Below are 23,439 nucleotides of genomic sequence, written 5' to 3'. Positions count from 1 at the left end.
CAGTGTTGCAATTCTTGACACACTCAAACTGGTGCGCCTGGCACTTATTACCATACCCCATTCAAATGGACTTCAATATTTTGTTTGGCCCATTCACCCTCTGAATGGCACACATACACAAACCATGTCTCAAGGCTTAAAAATCCTTCTTTAACCCCCCCCCCCTACACTGTTTGAAGTGAATTTAACAGGTGACATCAATAAGGGATCATAGCTTTTACCTGGATTCACATGGTCAGTCTATGACTATAATGGAAAGAGCAGGTGTTCATAATGTTTCTTGCAATCAGTAAAATGTAAAAACATGGCAATTACAATACATTTTCAGTAGTGGGAGCCACTTCCACGCCAAACTCTTAATACACGTGCAAATTGTAGACCGCCAATAGAAAAACGACTACATTTACAGACTGGTAGCGAAACCAATCACAATGCATTCTAGGATACTTGTAAAATGACTAAGCCAATGATATTTGAGGCACCTGTTTTTTTTTTTTTTACGGGGCGGGGCTAGTGTGATCGACTGAGTTGCCTTTTCTCCCAGACAGATTTTTGGTCTGGGAATTTCAATTTTAGAATATAGGAGGTTGACCAGAGCATATTTTTATGAGGCCACGTTCTGAAAGTGTTTCTTATCTCATCTGAACTGCATCAGGTAAGTTGATTAGCCATGGTGCAACCTAATTGGTAGTCAGTGATGAAAGTGAGGTAAACATAAGTATTTGTAAAACGTGAACATTTGTAAAAAAAAATACAAATAAAGGTTTTTAACCTAGTAGGCTAGCAAGCCAGGCAGCTAAATTAAATTTCCTTGGTCAGTTTTGGAGCATCTCCATCTGTTCCTTGACCACGTTGTTTAAGAGGTAATGGGCATGGCATGTTTGTGTTCAACACTTATCGTTACCTATGACTGGTTCTCAAGTGGGATCCAACCTTTTACTACATGACAGCTGGCTTGCCCGAAAAATCTGACTCTTTGTGAAACATGAATGCCTTTATATAAGCAAGTTGTAGCTAGTTAATCCTCAATCATTTTATATAACCATGGTCTACATGGTTACCTTCTGTTGGAACCTCTTCTTATACCTCAAGAGGTTCATAGGCTTCTTCTTATACCTCAGGAACTCCTTTGAGTTGGCTAGAAGCTCCTGCAAGTTTGTCTAGCTAACGATAGTTATCGACATCATTATGCATTTCAGGATGTGCCCAACTACTGTTTACTTGTTTACTTGTTTTCTTGGGTAAATAATACTATAGCTCGCAGACAACACTAACAGATAACACTGGTTACGTCTGATTTATGAGATGGCTAGCTACGCGATTGAGAATTGTTGCTAGTAACGTTACCTGAATTCGTAAAAAGTTGACATTGACAGGCTTACCGTAATTAATAAACACGTTAGTTACGTATCGGTTGTCTTTCTTTGCTGTAACTCAAATCCTTTGATAATGCTTTCAAATGGAATCACGCCTGCAGACATTACACGTGCAGTTATCGCCAGTATATGTTTTGATTTTACGCGCAAAACAGACCGCTAGCTAGCTGATACACGCTAACTTTAGCTAGCGACACTTTGCTTTTAAATGGACTTATCTGGCACAATCTTGCTAAAGTTGTGGGTGTAGGATGCATGGCCACTTAAATCAAGCACGTCATTACAATGAATGAATGTGATGGTTTTGTAACGTAAGATCATAAATCTGGAACGTGCTCTGAGCATTCCGTATTCCTTACGTAAATCCGAGACACTCCATTTAGTAAGAATACGTATGTTACGTTTCACATGGTATGTATTCATGTGTGGATGTCCACGATACATTTTGCATGAAATATTACGAATTTGCTAAGTGTATATTACGTAATATATTACGAATTACAATTGGTTGTGGCTAACGTCAGCTTGCTCCAGGACAGCGTTCACCAAACCCCCCCCCCGTAAAAATACACATCTGATTCAAATGATAAAAGTTTGACGATTATTTGAATCAGCTGTGTAGTGCTAGGGCAAAAACCAAAACATGCACCCATTGGAGTGCAGAGGACAGAGTTTGGGAAACTATGGTTAAGGTTTTGATGTATGTTAGGGCAGGGTGTCAAACGAATTTCCATGGAGGGCTTAGTGTCCGCTTGTTTTTTTTTTTTTTCATTTCAATTAAGATCTAGACAACCAGGTTAGGGGAGTTCCTTAGTAATCAGGTACCTTAATTCATCAATCAAGTACAAGGGAGGAGCGGAAGAACCGCAGACACTCGGCCCTCTGCTGAATGAGTTTGACATGTGGGGATGGGTCAGCTAACATACTAAGTAGCTAAAAAGTAGTGAGTAGTTGCTAAAATTGTCCGTGATGCGATTCGAACACGCAAACGTTGGGTTGCTTGGCATTTCCTATGTTACATCTAGTCTGAAACCAGTCTGCAAAGCTCAGTATTTCTCTCTCTGTGTAGCATCTGTGTGATGCTTCCAACCAAATCCATGTAGACTAATGACAGATGGCTTGCCTTGAGCTCAAGGACACGCCTCACTTGTAGACACCCAAATGGCAGAACAGGCTGCATTGGAAGAAAGCCAAGTGTAATTAAAACCTCACCCAAACCAAACCGTAACTATAGACATTTAACAGCTTTTTCAGCAGGAGTGGAAGTGAACCCTGGAACCCCAAATAACTTCTGGTGTATTTGTAAACAACAGCTGTTCTGTTGCGGCTGTAAACCACTAGCTAACTTAGTCTAGCTAATGTGAAGTTGGCTAGCTGGTGTAAGGTGTTAAGTTAGCTAGCTGCCTAACATTACGTTAGCAGCTCATTTGAGTTAGCTTGCACACAAACTTACTGTAGCGTGCTACCTAGCAAATAATATTTTTTTTTAATCATAAAAAAATATATATATTTACTGACTTGAATAGGTTCTCCGCCTGCCTCCATTTTCAGGGTGCTTAGAAAAACAAAATAACTAGCTATCTTTCTGATGGCTCCCGAGTGGCGCAGCGGTCTAAAGCACTGCATTTCACTGCAGTCCCAGGTTCGAATCCAGGCTGCATTACATCTGGACATGATTGAGAGTCCCATAGAGCGGTGCACAATTGGCCCAGCGTCGTAATGATATACAGTACTAGTCAAAAGTTTGGACACACACACTTCCAGGGTTTTTCTTTATTTTTACTATTTTCTACATTAGAGAATAGTAGTGGAGACATCAATACTATGAAGTAACACATGGAATCATGTACTAACCAAAAATGTAGAAACCAAAAATTTGTTAAACAAATCAAAATATTCTCTCAACCAACTTCATGGAAAGCATTTCAATTAACAAGATGGATAGATTTGGTAGAATACCAAGTCCATATAATGGCAAGAACAGCTCAAATAAGCAAAGAGAAACGACAGTCCATTACTTTCGCCTGTGATTTCAGTTTTGTTATACTCACAGACATGATTTTAACAGTTTAAGAAACCAATTATATGCATATCCTAGCTTCTGGGCCTGAGTAACAGGCAGTTTACTTTGGGAACTCTTTTCATCCGGACGTGAAAATACTGCCCCATATCCCAAAGAGGTTTTAATAGTCAAATTGCTGCAAAGAAACCACTACTAAAGGACACCAATAAGAAGAGACTTGCTTGGGCCAAGAAACACGAGCAATGGACGGACATTAGACCGGTGGAAATCTGTCTTTTGGTCTGATGAGTCCAAATTGTAGATTTTTGGTTCCAACCGCGGTGTCTTTGTGAGACGCAGAGTGGGTGAACAGATGATCTCTGCATGTGTGGTTCCCACTGTGACGCATGGAGGTGTGATGATGTGGGGGTTCTTTGCTGGTGACACTGTCTGATTTATTTAGAATTCAAGGCACACTTAACCAGCACGGCTACCACAGCATTCCCATCTGGTTTGCGCTTAGTCCCGCTATTATTTGTTTTTCAACAGGGCCATGACCCAACTTGAGGTCGACCGATTAATCGGAATGGCCGATTTAATTAGGGCCGATTTCAAGTTTTCATAACAATCGGAAATCTGTATTTTTGGGTGCCGATTTGCCGCTTTTTTATTTATTTAATTTTTATATACCTTTATTTAACTAGGCAAGTCAGTTAAGAACACATTCTTATTTTAAATGACGGCCTAGGAACGGTGGGTTAACCTCCTCGTTCAGGGGCAGAATGACCGATTTTTGGCGTTTTGCCAGCAGTTCTTCGTTGTGCGTCAAGCATTGCACTGTTTATGACTTCAAGCCTATCAACTCCCGAGATGAGGCTGGTTTAACCGAAGTGAAATGGCTAGCTAGTTAGCGCGCGCTAATAGCGTTTCAAACGTCACTCGCTCTGAGCCTTCTAGTAGTTGTTCCCCTTGCTCTGCATGGGTAACGCTGCTTCGATGGTGGCTGTTGTCATTGTGTTGTCATTGTGTTGCTGGTTTGAGCCCAGGGAGGAGCGAGGAGAGGGACGGAAGCTATGCTGTTACACTGGCAATACTAAAGTGCCTATAAGAACATCTAATAGTTAAAGGTTAATGAAATACAAATGGTATAGAGGGAAATAGTCCTATAATTCCTATAATAACTACAACTTAAAACTTCTTACCTGGGAATATTTAAGACTCATGTTAAATGGAACCACCAGCTTTCATATGTTCTCATGTTCTGAGCAAAGAACTGAAACGTTAGCTTTCTTACATAGCACATATTGCACTTTTATTTTCTTCTCCAACACTTTTTTTGCATTATTTAAACCAAATTGAACATGTTTCATTATTTACTTGAGGCTAAATGTATTTTATTTATGTATTATATTAAGTTCAAATAAGTGTTCATTCAGTATTGTTGTAATTGTCGTTATTAAAAACAAAACAAAAATCGTCAGATTTAATCTGTATCGGCCTTTTTTGGTCCTCCAATAATCGGTATAGGCGTTGAAAAATCATAATCGGTCGACCTCTAGACCCAACACACCTCCAGGCTGTGTAAGGGCTATTTGACCAAGAAGGTGAGTGATGGAGTGTTGCATCAGATGACCTGGCCTCTCAATCACCCGACCTCAACCCAATTGAGATGGTTTGGAATGAGTCGGACCACAGAGTGAAGGAAAAGCAGCCAACCAGTGCTCAGCATATGTGGGAACTCCTTCAAGACTGTTGGAAAAGCATTCCTCATGAAGCTGGTTGGGAGAATGCCAAGAGTGTGCAACGCTGTCATCAGGCAAAGGGTTGCTATTTTGAAGAATCTCAAATATAACATATATGTTGACTTGTTTTAAAACATTTTGGGTTACTACATGACTCCATATGTTATTTCATAGTTTTGATGTCTTCAGTATTATTCTACATTATAGTAAAAATAAAGAAACCCATTGAATGAGTAGGTGTCCAAACTTTTGACTGGTACTGTACATCTGAGGTATTTATCATCAACCATTCATTACTAAGTAATGCTTCATTACTCATCAATAGTTCTGCCTGCAAATCACTTGCAAGTTCACTTGTTGAGAGGATGAAAGTGAATACAGTGCCTCATTATGGCTTGTCAGATGTCCTAATGAGACATTTGGGGGGTTGATTATCTCCTAATTAGACAGTGGCTAGCATGACAGTACATGGAACAGTGAGTTATTGTGTGAAGCTGCATGATGGTGCCCTGTCACAGAGTTCAGTAGATTTGCTCGTTACTTGAGTTTTTGCAGCTTGGTAAATGACTGTCCAAAATGTTTTGCATTAGCCTATTGGTAGAAGGGTAATATATTTTACTAGAAGTTAAAGAGCTATGGTACTCTTATTGATGTTAAACCTTTCGATGGGAAATTACAGTGCAACCTATCCTGGGGTTTGTTTCTGATACTTTTGGGCCATGCCTGATAAAATGTAGGGGTAGGACTTCTCAAGCAGGCTATCTGGTGCTGTGCTGTGCTTGTTGAGCACTGCAGTGCTATTATATACCCCCTGGCCTATTCTTATGCAGCCTTGAGATTCCTTTCTTGGACACGTCTCTGAGCACATGCAGCACTACGTTTGTGGTTCATGGAAAGTTGAACTGGAATCACGCTGTAACGGATTTTGCCTAGATTTTGGTTTAGGGTTAATCCATGGTTCATGTTCCATTAGCTTCAGTGGTTGAGGAGACTGAAGGCGAAAGATCTGGTTGAGAAACATCTCTGGTGTATGGGAGGGCGAGTGGGAAAAGCTGCAGCATAGTGTACTCATTAACCTACTTCAGGCAACCGCTCATGTTATCTCTTTAGAGTAACATCAAGATAGTATGAGGTCAGGTGACACATGTCCCCTTTCCTTGGTTCAGTACCTAAGGATGCCTAAACACTTGTTTCCTCTTATCTAGTTTCCATGGTGGTTGGACTCAATCTAAGCTAAATGTAGCATTCAGCTTGGCTCTGTGTACTCAAAAGAACCCTGTTGAAAAGGTTTCAACTTGACTTTCTCATTATATATATATATATATAAAAAAGTATATATAAACTGCTGTAAATTGGCACCACTGACAGCTGTTAGAACAACTGATATGCCAATTCTTAATTGTTCCAAAAGAGGAAGAAATGCCAGCGCTCTGAAATGTCAACTTTGTTCTGTCGCTACAGGTAAGTACCTCAGATTGTGATTGGACAAAGGTGAGGTGGGGATTTATTCCTGTTTGAACATTGTTGCAACAGACCCCTCTCCATGACGCTCAGTCTCCAAATTCTGGGTGTGCACTGTGAGAGTGATTGCTTAACCATTCGGAAGGGTTATGGGAACATCCCGCTTTTAGAGTCCTGTGTTCCTGACATCCTGCCATGGCCACTGTTTTTCCACAGGGATTGTCACAATGGTTTAGGCTTCTATGGAATGGCTCAACAAATAAAAGTTACACGCCTCTGGAACAAAAACTCTGTTGCTTCTCAGACAGTTTCATATCAAGCATTTTTCAAAGATTACCTTTACAATCCAACACAAGGCTTTTGATTCAGTTGACTTCAAAGCTCTACACAATTCTCCCAACCAAAATTGTTTGCAACAAGCTTCATTCATTGGTAGAGCTAAACAAAAGTAAACCGTGATCAGAAATGACTTGCTAAAGTAGTAAGCCACCATGTCTCTATATACAGTGCATTTGGAAAATATTCAGACCCCTTGACCTTTTTCCACATTTTATTAATTTAGTCTTCTAAAATTAATTAAATACCCTTTTTCGCTCATTAATCTACGCACAATACCCCATAATGACAAAGCAAAAACAGGTTTTTAAATGTTTTTGTCAACAAAAAAATACTAATGAAATAGCTTATTTACATAAGTATTCAGACCCTTTGCTATGAGACTCAAAATTGAGCTTTGGTGATTCCTGTTTCCATTGATCATCCTTGAGATGTTTCTACAACTTGGAGTCCACCTGTGGTAAATTCAATTGATTTGACATGATTTGGAAAAGCACACACCTGTCTATGTAAGGGCCCACAGTTGACAGTGTGTGTCAGAGCAAAAACCAAGCCATGAGGTCGAAGGAATTGTCCGTAGTGCTCCAAGACAGGATTGTGTCGAGGCACAGATCAGGGGATAGGTACTCAAGAAATGTCTGCAGCATTAATGGCTGGAGGAAGTTTGGAAACAACAAGACTCTTCCTACAGCTGGCCGCCCGGCCAAACTGGGCTGTCGGTGGAGAAGGTCCCTGGTCAGAGAGATGACCAAGAACTTGATGGTCACTCTGACAGAGCTCCAGAGTTCCTCTGTGGAGATGGGAGAATCTTCTTGAAGGACAACCGTCTCTGTAGCACTCCACCAATCAGGCCTTTATGGTAGAGTGGCCAGACAGAAGCCACTCCTCAGTTAAAGGTAATGACAGCCCACGTGGAGTTTGCCAACAGGCACCTAAAGACTCTGACCATAAGAAACAAGATTCTCTGGTCTGATGAAACCAAGATTGAACTATTTGGCCTGAATGCCAAGCGTCACGTCTGGAGGAAACCTGGCACCATCCCTATGGTGAAGCATCGTGGTGGCAGCAGCATGCTGTGGGATGTTTTCAGTGGCAGGGACTTAGGAGACTAGTCAGGATCGAGGGAAATCTGCCGGAGCAAAGTACAGAAAGACCCTTGATGAAAACCCAGAGCGATCAGGACCTCAGACTGGGGCGACAGTTCCCCTTCCATACAGGACAACGACCCGAAGTATACAGCTAAGACAACACAGGAGTGTCTTCGGGACAAGTCTCTGAATGAGCGGCCCAGACTTGAACCCGATCTAACATCTCTGGAGAGACCTGAAAATAGCTGTACAGGGACGTTCCCCATCCAACCTGACAGAGCTTGAGAGGATCTGCAGAGAAGGATGGGAGTACGAAGATGCAGCTATTGATTGCCTACAGATTCTTACTCAGTTTGCTTGGTGGCTGACCTGCCTAAACTGTGTCCCTCCCCTCTCTCTCTGTCCTTCGGTAGCTTGCTATGAAAGAGAGTTTGTTCTCCGAATTATGGCAACTAATGTCTCCATTACAAAAATACTGAATCTTAGGAATCGAATCCTAGCGGAATCAAATCTTGACACTCAGAAATGGGAGTTGACACCAGCAGTAAATATTTTGAGTTGATTCTCCACCTCTACATCACCGTCGTTAACACTTGGAAAAATTACAGAGAAGGGCAAGTGACCGCAGTATAGGAGTACTTTGAGAAGTTACAATGTACAAAAATATATAAATTCAACATGCAACAATTTCAAAGACTTTACTGAGTTAGTTCATATAAGGAAATCGGCCAGTTGAAATATTCATTCGGCACTAATCTATGGATTTCACATGACTGGGAATACAGATATGCGTCTGGTCACAGATACCATTTAAAAAAAACAAACAAATGGGCATGGATCAGAAAACCGTCCAGTATCTGGTGTGACCACCATTTGGTCTTATGCAGCGTGACGCATCTCCTTCACATAGAGTTGATCAGGCTGTTGATTGTGGCCTGCGGAATGTTGTCCCACTCCTCCTCGATGGCTGTGCCAAGTTGCTGGATATTGGCGGGAACTGGAACATGCTGTCTTGTACGTTGATCTAGATCATACTGTTTAATAAGATTCTTGATATGCCACACATTTCAGGAGGGTGGATTATCTTGGCAAAGAACATGCTCAGTAACAAGGATGTAAACAAATTTGTTTAAAAATTAGCGATAAGCTTTTTGTGCATATGGAACATTTCTGTGATCTTTGATTTAAGCTCATGAAACATGTTACCACCACTAAATGTATCGTTTAAAAAAAAAAATTGGGATGTCATTTTCATGGACAGCAACTATTCAACATTTCCCCAAACTATACTAGCCTCCCTCCACAGCAACGATCTGAACCTGAATGATACCTGGGCAGTGGTCACAGATAAGGCATCCTACTGCCTGAAGGCATACAAGGTGGTTCTGAAAGGAGTGATATCCAACAGGAGTGATGCCCTATGAAATTCCGTTTTTTTCCCTGTTCAAATTATGAATTCGGTGTTTTACAATTAACACATTTTATCATCAAGTGTCTAATGTGAATGAATACAATTTTATAACATAACAGTACATTTGTAATGACGCAACACAACATTGCACAATTTCTTTTATCAAGGCAAGTGCTTCAATACTGAGTTCTACTAAGTGTTAAATTACAAATGAAAGAAAGTCATGCAGCAACCTTCTCCTCTGTTTCCAGCTGGCTGAGGATGTTTGTGACTGCCTGGGGATGTTTGTGACTGCCTGGGAGGGTGACTTTTCTGCCAACAAAAACTCTGTACAGATGAACATGCTCTGCATGGTACTTCACTGCCTCAAACCAGCTACTCCATCTGGAGCTCACTGCTTCAGGAAGAGTCTTGGCCTGCACAAACGCCTTCATAATGAGGAAGCTCACCCATCTTCTCTTTCTGGCAGGCTTCTTGAAGAAGACAGATCTCATCCATGTCAAAAGTGATGAAACAGAGAAGTGAACTCAGCAAAAAAAGAAACATCCTCACTGTCAACTGCGTTTAAATTCATATTTGTAAATATTTGTATGAACATAAGATTCAACAACTGAAACATAAACTGAACAAGTTCCACAGACATGTGACTAACAGAAATGTAATTATGTGTCCCTGAACAAAAAGGGGGTCAAAATCAAAAGTAACAGTCAGTATCTGGTGTGGCCACCAGCTGCGTTTAGTTACTGCAGTGCATCTCCTCATGCACTGTACCAGATTTGCCAGTTCTTGCTGTGAGATGTTACCCCACTCTTCCACCAAGGCACCTGCAAGTTCCCGGACATTTCTGGGGGGAATGGCCTTAGCCCTCACTCTCCGATCCAACAGGTCCCAGACGTGCTCAATGGGATTGAGATCCGGGCTCTTCGCTGGCCATGGCAGAACACTGACATTCTTGCCTTGCAGGAAATCACGCACAGAACGAACAGTATGGCTGGTGGCATTGTCATGCTGGAGGGTCATGTCAGGATGAGCCTGCAGGAAGGGTACCACATGAGGGAGGAGGATGTCTTCCCTGTAATGCACAGCGTTACTTATTCCTTTGACGATAAACGCGAAGCTGACCATCGCCCCCTGGTGAGACACAACCGCGTCAGAGAAGAGCACTTTTTGCCAGTCCTGTCTGGTCCATAGGCGACGTTGTTGCCGGTGATGTCCTGTGAGGACCTGCCTTACAACAGGCCTACAAGCCCCCAGTCCAGCCTCTCTCAGCCTATTGCGGACAGTCTGAGCATTGATGGAGGGATTGTGCGTTCCTGGTGTAACTCGGGCAGTTGTTGTTGCCATCCTGTACCTGTCCCGCCGGTGTGATGTTCGGATGTACTGATCCTGTGCAGGTGTTGTTACACGTGGTCTGCCACTGCGAGGACAATCAGTTGTCCATCCTGTCTCCCTGTAGCGCTGTCTTAGGAGTCTGAGTACTTAATTGCCTACCGTCTGTAAACCGTTTGTCTTAATGAACGTTCCACACGTGCATGTTCATTAATGGTTTATGGTTCATTGAACAATTATGGGAAACAGTGTATAAACCCTTTACAATGAAGATATGTGTAGGTATTTGGATTTTGTCACGAACGGGCTCGAAGTTCGTAACAAAAAGGGAGACAACGTGGAGTTAACCTCTTAAGTCTACCCCTTCCTTTTTTGAACATTCTGTTAAAAATCGCGCAACTTTTCTTTTTTTTTTTTTTTTCATTTTTTTTTTTTTTTGTTTGTTTTTTTGAATTTTACCGCTTTTTCTCCCCAATTTCGTAGTATCCAATTGTTGTAGTAGCTACTATCTTGTCTCATCGCTACAACTCCCGTACGGGCTCGGGAGAGACGAAGGTTGAAAGTCATGCGTCCTCCGATACACAACCAACCAAGCCGCTGCTTCTTTAACACAGTGCACATCCAACCCGGAAGCCAGCCGCACCAATGCGGCGGAGGAAACACCGTGCACCTGGCCACCTTGGCTAGCGTACACTGCGCCCAGCCCGCCACAGGAGTCGCTGGTGCGCGATGAGACAAGGACACCCCTACCGACCAAGCCCTCCCTAACCCGGGCGACGCTAGGCCAATTGTGCGTCGCCCCACGGACCTCCCGGTCGCGGCCGGTTACGACAGAGCCTGGGCGCGAACCCAGGACTCTGATGGCACAGCTGGCGCTGCAGTACAGCGCCCTTAACCACTGCGCCACCCGGGAGGCCCCAATCACGCAACTTTTCAGCGTCCTGCTACTAATGCCAGGAATATAGTATATGCATATGATTAGTATGTGTGGATAGAAAACACTCTGAAGTTTCTAAAACTGGTTAAATCACGGCTGTGACTATAACAGATAGTGTGTTTCATTGAAAAACGCAAGAAAAACTGCTCTCTGAAAGCTAAAAATAATTTCCATAAGTCACTTTCATGGGTTGTTAAAAGGGGACAAAATTTAATATCGACCTGCATGCAATTCATACAAATTCCACACGATGTCGCCGTTGTCGTCATTTTCAATGGAATTTTTTGTTGGAAAATCCAACTATCTGGATTCCGTTTCTTCCGGTCTCCACCAGGATCTTTTCAATGTGGACATTGGCAGCCATTGATTTGCAGACGAGGAGCTATTGAATATACATCGCCCTGTAATCATTTTGATAGATTATAAACGTTTACTAATACCTAAAGTTGGATTACAAAAGGATTTCGAAGTGTTTTGTGAAAGTTTATCGTCGACTTTTTTAATTTAAAAAAATGACGCAGCGTTTAAAAATGATGTTTTTTTCTGAATGACACAGCTTCCATAGAAAGCTATTTTGGGTATATATGGACCGATTTAAACGAAAAAAAGACCCAATAGTGATGTTTATGGGGCATATAGGAGTGCCAAGAAAGAAGCTCGTCAAAGGTAATGAATGTTTTATATTTTATTTCTGCGTTTTGTGTTGCGCCGGCTAAGCTATATCTTTGTTTACATCGCATTCAGGCATTTTGGGGTGTTGCATGCTATCAGATAATAGCTTCTCATGCTTTCGCCGAAAAGCATTTTAAAAATCTGACTTGTTGGCTAGGTTCACAACGAGTGTAGCTTTAATTCAATACCCTGCTTGTGAATTTTGATGCACGTTTGAGTTTTAACGAGTACATTTAGCATTTAGCGTAGCGCATTTGCATTTCCAGGTGTCTACTTGAGACATCTGCGTCTCAAGTAGAAGAAAGAAGTTTTTTAAGGAATAACAAAATATTTATTAACTGAAGTAAACTAAATACAATTAACAATTGTGTGTGTGTAGTCAATAATCACCAGTGTGACTGGTTGCGTGCATAAATGTGATAATGAGGGGTGTTGAAAGGTGACAAAGCAAACAAATAAAACAAACACAAAAATATCAGTGTGTCTGCATGGAGAGAGTCTCCTCAATAGATGGGTAAGAGGTGTATTTATCCCGGGACACAACCGGGCCCAGGTGTGTCCCATGTCGCTGATGACCCTCCCAGCTTCGCTTAGCGACATCCTATTTACAGAAAACAAGAGCAAACATAAAGAATACGGCAGACCGAGTGGGAGGGTCGTCACAATTTTTACGAATTATCTTTGAAAGACAGGGTCCAGTTTTCTTTTTTATTTGTAGTGCTGCCTGGTCTCACCCACCAGATTGATGGCATGGCAGAGACGGGTTACATGGACACTGTTGGGCATCACTCCTTTCAGAACCACCTTGTATGCCTTCAGGCAGTAGGTTGCTTTATCTGTGACCACTGCCCAGGCATCATTCAGGTTCAGATCGTTGCTGTGGAGGGAGGCTAGTATAGTTTGGGAAAACGTTGAGAAGTTGCTGTCCATGAAAATTACATCCACCAGAAAGTACTGATTTTCAACACCTGCAATGAAAGATACTGGAAAACTTTGTTTTAACCTAAAATAATATTGTTACAAAATAAGTGTTATTTAAATTTCAAGTGTAAACAATATAGAAACAGCGATAGTTAGCTAGATGGAGAGGCAGACAGCTGCTGCTGACATTATGTATCACTATATTTCACCATGATAGCTCATCTTTTGGAATATCACAATTTGCATGCGGACAATTCACATTGCAGAATGTAAATGTAGGCTATTGCAATGGTATATTAATAGGCTGTTAACTCACCATTGACAACGTTTAGAGCGCCTCAATCCTTTGCACCTGTCTCGCCAACAACCACTGCAAACTTCTTCCCACGCATCTTCTGTAGAACGGCAGTCATATGTTGGTCGAACACACGGGACAGGTGAGTTTGACGGATGTCAGACTCGGCGTGCACACAGCCACTAAATCCTGAAAAAATGTTTGTCTTCAATCTTCTGATGCGCTTGCACTAGTAATGGTTGTTTGAAGAGGCATGCTCTGGCTAACACTGCTTTTCCTTGTTCCCCCTCTCAAAACACCCCAATCGAAAACATAATTATTTCTCTATGCCTACCCGTCTGTAATTTTACAATTATGAATTCATTTATTACAATAATTAGGCCTACTTTTAAAAAATTAAAAAAATTAAAATTCAGCCAAATTAGGGAAAATTCTTGCTTATTCCACGTTTTACAGTTGATTCCATTTTTATGACCAAATTCCGCTGTTCCGTCCGCGTTTCCCGCATCGCGGAAATCATAGAGCCCTACCATAGGGGATCTTTCAATGTTTTGTCTAGAAGCACAGGGATCTGTTTGATGTGCTACATAAAATAGGTAAACATATTAGTTTAGTGAAATTACACAACTAGTGAAGTCAGAGGCACGGATGTTCTTCACCCCCTGTACTCTTTTGAAGCCCCCCTCTGTACATGCGCTACAGGCAGTGTTCCCTTTTTCGGTCACCGAGCAAATTTCACGTCTGCTGAACGCAAACTTGAACTTTGACAATTCTGTGCAACTTCCCGCGCTCGTTTACTGTGAACATGGATGCTGTACATGTTTTTAGTTTGTTTTAAGTGGTCGAGTAGGTTACTGTGGCTATTTAAAAAAAATCCTAATGTACCAAATAATATGCATCATTATTCCCATACCATTTATTGCAGAGAATTAGACCAGATATGCTACCCTCTGCCTATTGGCTACTTAGCTTATTCAAGCCTGTATCAAAATACAACACTGCCTCGAAGACAACAAAAACATCTCTTTACCCGACTCTTTTCAAAGATGTGCACACATTTTGTGCTCTTGTACGTTCTGCCTAAAACAAAATCTCTTGCATAGTTAATTTTGTATACGAAGTCTTGTATAGTACGTTTTTTGTTTCGGTATGTTGCATTGAAAGTGGCTAATATTGCATTGATTAGATCGCAATTCCCTCAGTTGATAGTGCTAACTAATGGGGAAAACGCTAGAAAATTGAGTGAATTCCAATCTCGTGCTTCTCTGTGCGGAAGTCCCAAGGAGCTGCACGCCTGTGTGCAACTAAGAGGGAACATTGGCTACAGGTATCTCTAGCTTTGCTTGCTTTTCTGCTGTTCTAGCCTAAATATCAGTGTCTCTTGCAGGATGGTGGAGCAGTGATAAAACCCCAAGCTGTATAAACAAGATGTTTAGGCAGTGCAGCCCCACATTTCTGGTTACTGGGGCAGCAGGACTGGAAAATCAAGAATGCCCTGTGTCACTTCCTACTTTTCCATCAGGAAAATGTTTGCACCACTGATTTCCGCCTCTTTAGGGTGATGCCAGTGATAACCTCAAACCCTTGGTCCTTCCAAGGGTCCTCTCTGGCTGCCTGAAAAGTGCCTGACCCCATTGTGGAATACTAATTGGAGTCGTGTTCACAGCCCCTTGCTGTTTCCTCTAACACTACAAACTGAGGGATCCTCAAGGTCTTTAATCTACTATTAGGAGGTTGCTTTAGTAAACCGAGGAGGCTATACCCCCTAATCATCTCTTTTGGACAGCTCTCGTTCTCAGTCGCAGCTAAAGAGAAATAGAAGGAAGTGCTTGACTGCTCTCATTACCCAAGGGATTGAACTGAATAGATTTTTCTAAGGAGCTTGATTAAGCTGCTGACGGATTTTTGTTTGTGTAGTTTGGAGATGTGAGCTTGCATGTCAAAAGATAAAGCTTAGATTTTTATTCAAGGTAAACACAGCTTTGACTTCCCTTTAAATTAAGCCATTGTTGGCGCTGTTTTGAGCTGATCAAATAATCAACGTAAATCACACAGTAATGGAGGAGGTTCTTTGTAAAATTCATAGTTCTTATTTCCATACCCTTTAGTGAGACAAAAAGGCCCTTGTTCATGCTGGAGAGGGTGAGATAAAGGGATGGGATTAGCAGAGGAGACAGAGGAAATGGCCTGAATGGGAAGGATGGAGTGTGTCACCACGTCAGACTTCCTGTTACCATGCTCTGCGGGTGCAAAGGTCACAGGGCTGTTTGGGGCCGCTTGCAGGAGGTGCAGACGGCTCCTTCTCTGGAAAATAAACATGGCCCCCAACTTTCACCATGTCAGAGCTGGCCTTGGCAGAACAGGCTGCTGCACTTCTGCTGTTCTCTCCGCTCACATGCAGTCACACACTTTATCTAACAAGTCTTACGCATGATTTTTTTTTTTTACTACACTATATTCAAAAGATTAGCCAGCTGGCTAGGCTTGTTCTGGACCTGGGTTTGTCATAAGCATAATTGCCTCGTTAAATGTATAAAATACAAATTTGGGAAAACTTTGCCACAGATGAAAACCAGTATATTTGACTTCACCATCTATTGTTATTAGGGATGCACCGAGATTACATTTTTGGCCGATATTGATAACCAATATTTTACATTTTTGTGGCCTTTTAAGCATTCTAGTACAGTTAAACACACACACACACGGACGCAGCTGTCTAAGTCACTGCATCTCATTCAAATCAAATCAAATCAAATCAAATTTTATTTGTCACATACACATGGTTAGCAGATGTTAATGCGAGTGTAGCGAAATGCTTGTGCTTCTAGTTCCGACAATGCAGTAATAACCAACAAGTAATCTAACTAACAGTTCCAAAACTACTGTCTTGTACACAGTGTGAGGGGATAAAGAATATGTACATAAGGATATATGAATGAGTGATGGTACAGAGCAGCATAGGCAGATACAGTAGATTGTATCGAGTACAGTATATACATATGAGATGAGTATGTAAACAAAGTGGCATAGTTAAAGTGGCTAGTGATACATGTATTACATAAGGATACAGTCAATGATATAGAGTACAGTATATACGTATGCCTATGAGATGAATAATGTAGGGTAAGTAACATTATATAAGGTAGCATTGTTTAAAGTGGCTAGTGATATATTTACATCATTTCCCATCAATTCCCATTATTAAAGTGGCTGGAGTTGAGTCAGTGTCAGTGTGTTGGCAGCAGCCACTCAATGTTAGTGGTGGCTGTTTAACAGTCTGATAGCCTTGAGATAGAAGCTGTTTTTCAGTCTCTCGGTCCCAGCTTTGATGCACCTGTACTGACCTCGCCTTCTGGATGATAGCGGGGTGAACAGGCAGTGGCTCGGGTGGTTGATGTCCTTGATGATCTTTATGGCCTTCCTGTGACATCGGGTGGTGTAGGTGTCCTGGAGGGCAGGTAGTTTGCCCCCGGTGATGCGTTGTGCAGACCTCACTACCCTCTGGAGAGCCTTACGGTTGAGGGCGGAGCAGTTGCCGTACCAGGCTGTGATACAGCCCGCCAGGATGCTCTCGATTGTGCATCTGTAGAAGTTTGTGAGTGCTTTTGGTGACAAGCCGAATTTCTTCAGCCTCCTGAGGTTGAAGAGGCGCTGCTGCGCCTTCTTCACAATGCTGTCTGTGTGAGTGGACCAATTCAGTTTGTCTGTGATGTGTATGCCGAGGAACTTAAAACTTGCTACCCTCTCCACTACTGTTCCATCGATGTGGATAGGGGGGTGTTCCCTCTGCTGTTTCCTGAAGTCCACAATCATCTCCTTAGTTTTGTTGACGTTGAGTGTGAGGTTATTTTCCTGACACCACACTCCGAGGGCCCTCACCTCCTCCCTGTAGGCCGTCTCGTCGTTGTTGGTAATCAAGCCTACCACTGTTGTGTCGTCCGCAAACTTGATGATTGAGTTGGAGGCGTGCGTGGCCACGCAGTCGTGGGTGAACAGGGAGTACAGGAGAGGGCTCAGAACGCACCCTTGTGGGGCCCCAGTGTTGAGGATCAGCGGGGAGGAGATGTTGTTGCCTACCCTCACCACCTGGGGGCGGCCCGTCAGGAAGTCCAGTACCCAGTTGCACAGGGCGGGGTCGAGACCCAGGGTCTCGAGCTTGATGACGAGCTTGGAGGGTACTATGGTGTTGAATGCCGAGCTGTAGTCAATGAACAGCATTCTCACATAGGTATTCCTCTTGTCCAGATGGGTTAGGGCAGTGTGCAGTGTGGTTGAGATTGCATCGTCTGTGGACCTATTTGGGCGGTAAGCAAATTGGAGTGGGTCTAGGGTGTCAGGTAGGGTGGAGGTGATATGGTCCTTGACTAGTCTCTCAAAGCACTTCATGATGACGGAAGTGAGTGCTACGGGGCGGTAGTCGTTTAGCTCAGTTACCTTAGCTTTCTTGGGAACAGGAACAATGGTGGCCCTCTTGAAGCATGTGGGAACAGCAGACTGGTATAGGGATTGATTGAATATGTCCGTAAACACACCGGCCAGCTGGTCTGCGCATGCTCTGAGGGCGCGGCTGGGGATGCCGTCTGGGCCTGCAGCCTTGCGAGGGTTAACACGTTTAAATGTCTTACTCACCTCGGCTGCAGTGAAGGAGAGACCGCAAGTTTTCGTTGCAGGCCGTGTCAGTGGCACTGTATTGTCCTCAAAGCGGGCAAAAAAGTTATTTAGTCTGCCTGGGAGCAGGACATCCTGGTCCGTGACTGGGCTGGATTTCTTCCTGTAGTCCGTGATTGACTGTAGACCCTGCCACATGCCTCTTGTGTCTGAGCCGTTGAATTGAGATTCTACTTTGTCTCTGTACTGACGCTTAGCTTGTTTGATAGCCTTGCGGAGGGAATAGCTGCACTGTTTGTATTCGGTCATGTTACCAGACACCTTGCCCTGATTAAAAGCAGCGGTTCGCGCTTTCAGTTTCACACGAATGCTGCCATCAATCCACGGTTTCTGGTTAGGGAATGTTTTAATTGTTGCTATGGGAACGACATCTTCAACGCACGTTCTAATGAACTCGCACACCGAATCAGCGTATTCGTCAATGTTGTTGTCTGACGCAATACGAAACATGTCCCAGTCCACGTGATGGAAGCAGTCTTGGAGTGTGGAGTCAGCTTAGTCGGACCAGCGTTGGACAGACCTCAGCGTGGGAGCCTCATTGCAAGAGGCGTCACTACAGTCCCTGGTTTGAATCCAGGCTGTATCACATCCGGCCGTGATTGGAAGTCCCATAGGGCGGGGCACAATTTGGCCCAGCGTCGTCCGGGGTAGGCCATCATTGGAAATAAGAATTTGTTCTTAACTGGCTTGCCTAGTTAAATAAAGGTGACACACACACCACACACATTTACGTATGTCCGCATTACCAGTAAAACATCATCAAAACCGCCTTCTTTCACTTGCTGTGCTGTTTCGTTGTTCAGTTCATGTCAAGCAGTGAAGTTTCACCTCTCTGTCCGCGGCCTCTCTTCCTCTGTGCATACTGTCACTGTTCGTTTACATCTTGTCCAGCTGTGTCTAATATTTTCACGTAAACCCTGTTTCTTGTCTGTCGAAGTAGCGGTCCTTGTACATAGCATTGAGCATGGTGGCGACACAGTAGAGGCTCGGAGAGAATGCCACCGACTCGCTTGTTCACAGCTTCTAGTAGAGTACTTTTCCAAGTTAACCCGATGGTCTGTGTTGGCATTTTTGTTGAGCAGGCGTTTCATTGCCATGACAGGGTATCACGTTTGCTGTAGTCGGAGTTGAGCTTATTTCTCGAGTCAGTTTTTGGAATGGAGCTAGGAGTGTTCATGTTTCAAACATGTTCTCAAATGGCGTTGAAATTGTAGCAGCGGTATGAGAACCAGCACATTCTCGAGCATGTAATACGGCTTTCCTCAGTAGGAAATCCTTGTCGACCCACTGTGCTGTCAGACTCATAATGCTCATGAAGCTGACATCGCTGGTCCAAATGTCAGTCGTAAAGCTAATAGCAGTGACGCCCATAGCAAGTAGCTCATGAATGTGAGTTTCAACAATACCGTGTAACTCCGGTAGGGCAACCTATGAAAAATAGTGCCTACTTGGAAAGTGTGTACCGGTCCTCGACTAGTCGGCGAAAGCCAACATCATCCACGACAGAGAACGGTTGATTGTCAGGGGCAATGAATCCCATTATCTTGGAGTTTTAATGGATTTTTGCCTTGGAGTTGTCTTGCTGAAATGTTCTTACTCTTTCAAATGACAGCCCGACTTGAACTTGTTTAGTTGTTGGATGTGCGCGCCTAGTGTTTTTCTGCTTTTGTTCTGTGTAGCGCTGTATTTTTCGTGGTGCCATTACGTCATCTATCTACGTTTATATAGGTATGCACGTCAGCTTTGACGTTGGTTTTGCACATCGGTGTTAAACTAGACATTGGGTGGATGCCGATGTTGGCATTTTTAGCTAATATCGGCCGGTTACGATATGCTCACCGATAGATTGTGCATCCCTAATTGTTATCAAGTTTTGGCATCTTCCATAAGAGTCATGCATTTTTCTACATTGTAATGGACACCGTGCAACCTTTGGTACTGTAGGCAGGCTTCGGCTGCGGTACAGCAAATCCAAGTTAGCCTGTGCTCGTGGTTCTCACAGGGGAAGTTTAATGATAGGCTACATTACTTTTGGGAGGTGGGGGTACACCTGTTCTTAATGTTTTGTATTGTGTGTTTGTATATAGCGATATATTACACACCCTGTACAAAACATTAGGAACGCCCTAGTATTGAGTTGCACCCCCTTTTGCCCTCAGTACAGCCTCAATTTGTCGGGGCGTGAACTCTACAAGGTTTCGTAAGCGTCCCCCAGGGATACTGGTCCATATCGAGACCAATACTTCCCACAGTTGTCAAGTTTGCTGGATGCCCTTGGGTGGTGGACCATTCTCATTCTCACTACATTATGATAAAAAAAACTAAAGTGGAGGTGCACCCTCTAATTTTCTCCATGCCTCAGGTGGCCAAGTATAGGCCATGGCAAAAAAACTATTTTGCCCAGTCGTGACTTGCGAAGAGGAAGATCTTTGCAGGTGTTTCTGATATTAAGAAATGTCCTCTCACTGTCAACTGTGTTTATTTTCAGCAAACTTAACAATGATAAATATTTGTATGAACATAACAAGATTCAAAAACTGAGACATAAACTGAACAAGTTCCACAGACGTGACTAACAGAAATGGAATAATGTGTCCCAGATCGAACGGGGGGTCAAAATCAAAAGTAACCGTCAGTATCTGGTGTGACCACCAGCTGCATTAAGTACTGCAGTGCATCGCCTCCTTGTGGACTGCACCAGATTTGCTAGTTCTTGCTGTGAGATGTTACACCACTCTTCCATCAAGACACCTGCAAGTTCCTGGACATTCTGGGGGGGAATGGCCCTAGCCCTCACCCTCCGATCCAACAGGTCCCAGACGTGCTCAATGGGATTGAGATCCGGGCTCTTCGCTGGCCATGACAGAACACTGACATTCCTGTCTTGCAGGAAATCACGCACAGAACGAGCAGTATGGCTGGTGGCATTGTTATGCTGGAGGGTCATGTCAGGTTGAGCCCGCAGGAAGGGTACCACATGAGGGAGGAGGATGTCTTCTCTGTAACGCACAGCATTGAGATTGCCTGCAATGACAACAAGCTCAGTCCGATGATGCTGTGACACACCGCCCCAGACCATGACGGACCCTCCACCTCCAAAATCGATCCCGCTCCAGAGTACAGGCCTCAGTGTAACGCTCATTCTTTTGATGATAAACGCGAATCCGACCATCACCCCTGGTGAGTCAAAACCGCAACTTGTCAGTGAAGAGCACTTTTTTGTCAGTCCTGTCTGGTCCAGTGGCAGTGGGTTTGTAACCATAGGTGACGTTGTTGCCGGTGATGTCTGGTGAGGACCTGCCTTACAACAGCCCTCAGTTCCAACCGGAGTATTCCTTCTTGTCTTCGTGAGCCATGGAACGCAAGGAAAAGGCGCGATCACAAATGGCTGCTTGATGGACATCTGATATATTCTGCTCTCATTCACTCCCACAACAACATAGAAGCCTCATTATAATTTCTATTGATGGTTGACATATGATGTTGCGCTGCCTAGGGATTCCACTATATCTCAAGGGGATTTCATTGGGGACTCTGGTGAATACATACAAGCTCAGATTTCTGACTTCCTGTTTTGATTTAAACTCAGGATTTTGTCTGCCAATATGAGTTCTGTTATACTCACAGACATCATTCAAACAGTTTTAGAAACGTCAGTGTTTTCTATCTAATACTAATAATAATAATATGTAAATATTAGCAACTATGAATGAGGAGCAAGCCGTTTTGATATGGGCACCTTTCATCCAAGCTACTCAATACTGCCCCTGCAGCAATAAAAAGTTAATGATTTTAATCGTGTAAAGTCATCATTAAGTTGTGGGCATTGTCTTTCAGTTGAAAAGGTGCATATCCACTCTTGTGGGCCTATAATATTGTCACAAAGAATGTGCAATGAATAAACACTTCAGATAGCATTCAAAATTGATGCAAGAAATGTCCTTTGTTTTTCAACTAAACTTGAACCCAGATATTGTTTGTTTTTCACGGAAGTGCTCAAAATAGGACTTGGCGATATGGCTTAACTCATCTCAATCTTTTTCATACCAATGGGCGATAAAAATAGTTGTACCTGCTTTTTTTGCAATTGTCACTGATCTGTTTTTTTGTTTTGTTACAGATTTAACCAGAACCATGCATACAATGCACATTCACTAATAATGTAGCAGGCATAATAAATGAACACCAATCTCTCAAGCACAAGCCCACATGCTAGTGAGTAGCCACCTAATATTTATATTATGTTTTGCCAACTTTGATCTAGGTATAATTTCACAATCTCTGATTTCAGCAAGGAAAAACAGTTGAATTGTGATAAACACAACCCTGTCCACTTTGTTCAGATGTTGAAATCAAGTGGCCTACCTTATTTCTCAGAATGAGAACAAGTTGCCAATTCCTTATATAATTGTGTCATGCTTATTGCATATTTATTTAAACACAGACTGAAACAGCTAGTATATAACAATCTTTATTTGACTAAAATGCTGCTAGCGATACATGGTATCGTAATGCGTATGCGACAAGCTGAGAATTCATTTTCTGGAATGAATGTTCATTGATGCATCCGTTTTAGTAGAGTCTGTTCTGCTCGAAATTTGAGGAGTTCAAACAACCTTTCGAAACACCCTGTTTAACTTCTCCTCCTATTACAGTAAAAGGTCTCCATGTGTTTCTCAAATGCAAGTAGCGAATTGAAACTGTTTGTCAGAGAGGAAGAAGTGATCTCTCATCTTTGTTGCTGTGGAGGGTCTTAGGAGAAAGAGGTGAAGCGTGAGGTTTCACTCTCGCCAAAATCTGTCCAATGCATTTCTATGCGCTTATTTATTTTCAACCTAAGTTTGTCGCCTGCCTTCCCGCCTTTGGGACATTGACTCCCATTGAGCATATCGTCATTGCATTACAGGTCTCTCTGGTGTAAATGGGTAGGTGCACAGAAGGAGCGAACGAGACGAGACCAAAAAGACAACATGAGAACAAGCAGATTCTGCGATGCCGGCATTTGAAAAACATACATTCGAATTAATTCGACATATCGCCCAGCCCTACCTGCAATATATTTCCTTGGGAACCCCTGTGCACCTGTGATGAGATGGACCCCACATATGGAACCAAGTGACCCGGGAGCACCCGTCTCCGCGCCTCACTGCACTAATGGAAGCTGAATAAGGGAATTTAGAGCGGGACAATGGGCAGTT

General features: G+C 43.0%; 1 protein-coding gene across 3 annotated transcripts in view; it reads left to right on the top strand.

Moving 5' to 3' along the window:
* The window catches only part of LOC139407083 (erythrocyte membrane protein band 4.1 like 2), a 93,790-nt gene that overhangs the window by 4,589 nt on the left and 65,762 nt on the right, over positions 1 to 23,439 (top strand). The window contains exon 1 of one of the 3 annotated variants that reach the window (XM_071150439.1): positions 570 to 655. The exons of 1 other annotated variant lie outside the window; for it this stretch is intronic. The gene's annotated coding sequence lies outside the window, so the exon portion shown is untranslated. Of the gene's footprint in view, positions 1 to 569; positions 656 to 22,361; positions 22,457 to 23,439 lie in introns of those variants that run through there. One more of the 3 variants, XM_071150441.1, reaches the window with a different exon arrangement.

Source organism: Oncorhynchus clarkii, chromosome 4, assembly GCF_045791955.1.
Source record: "Oncorhynchus clarkii lewisi isolate Uvic-CL-2024 chromosome 4, UVic_Ocla_1.0, whole genome shotgun sequence".
NCBI classification, from domain to species: domain Eukaryota; kingdom Metazoa; phylum Chordata; class Actinopteri; order Salmoniformes; family Salmonidae; genus Oncorhynchus; species Oncorhynchus clarkii.
The sequence above is the reverse complement of the archived record's forward strand: the minus strand, read 5'-3'. Positions and strand labels throughout refer to the sequence as shown.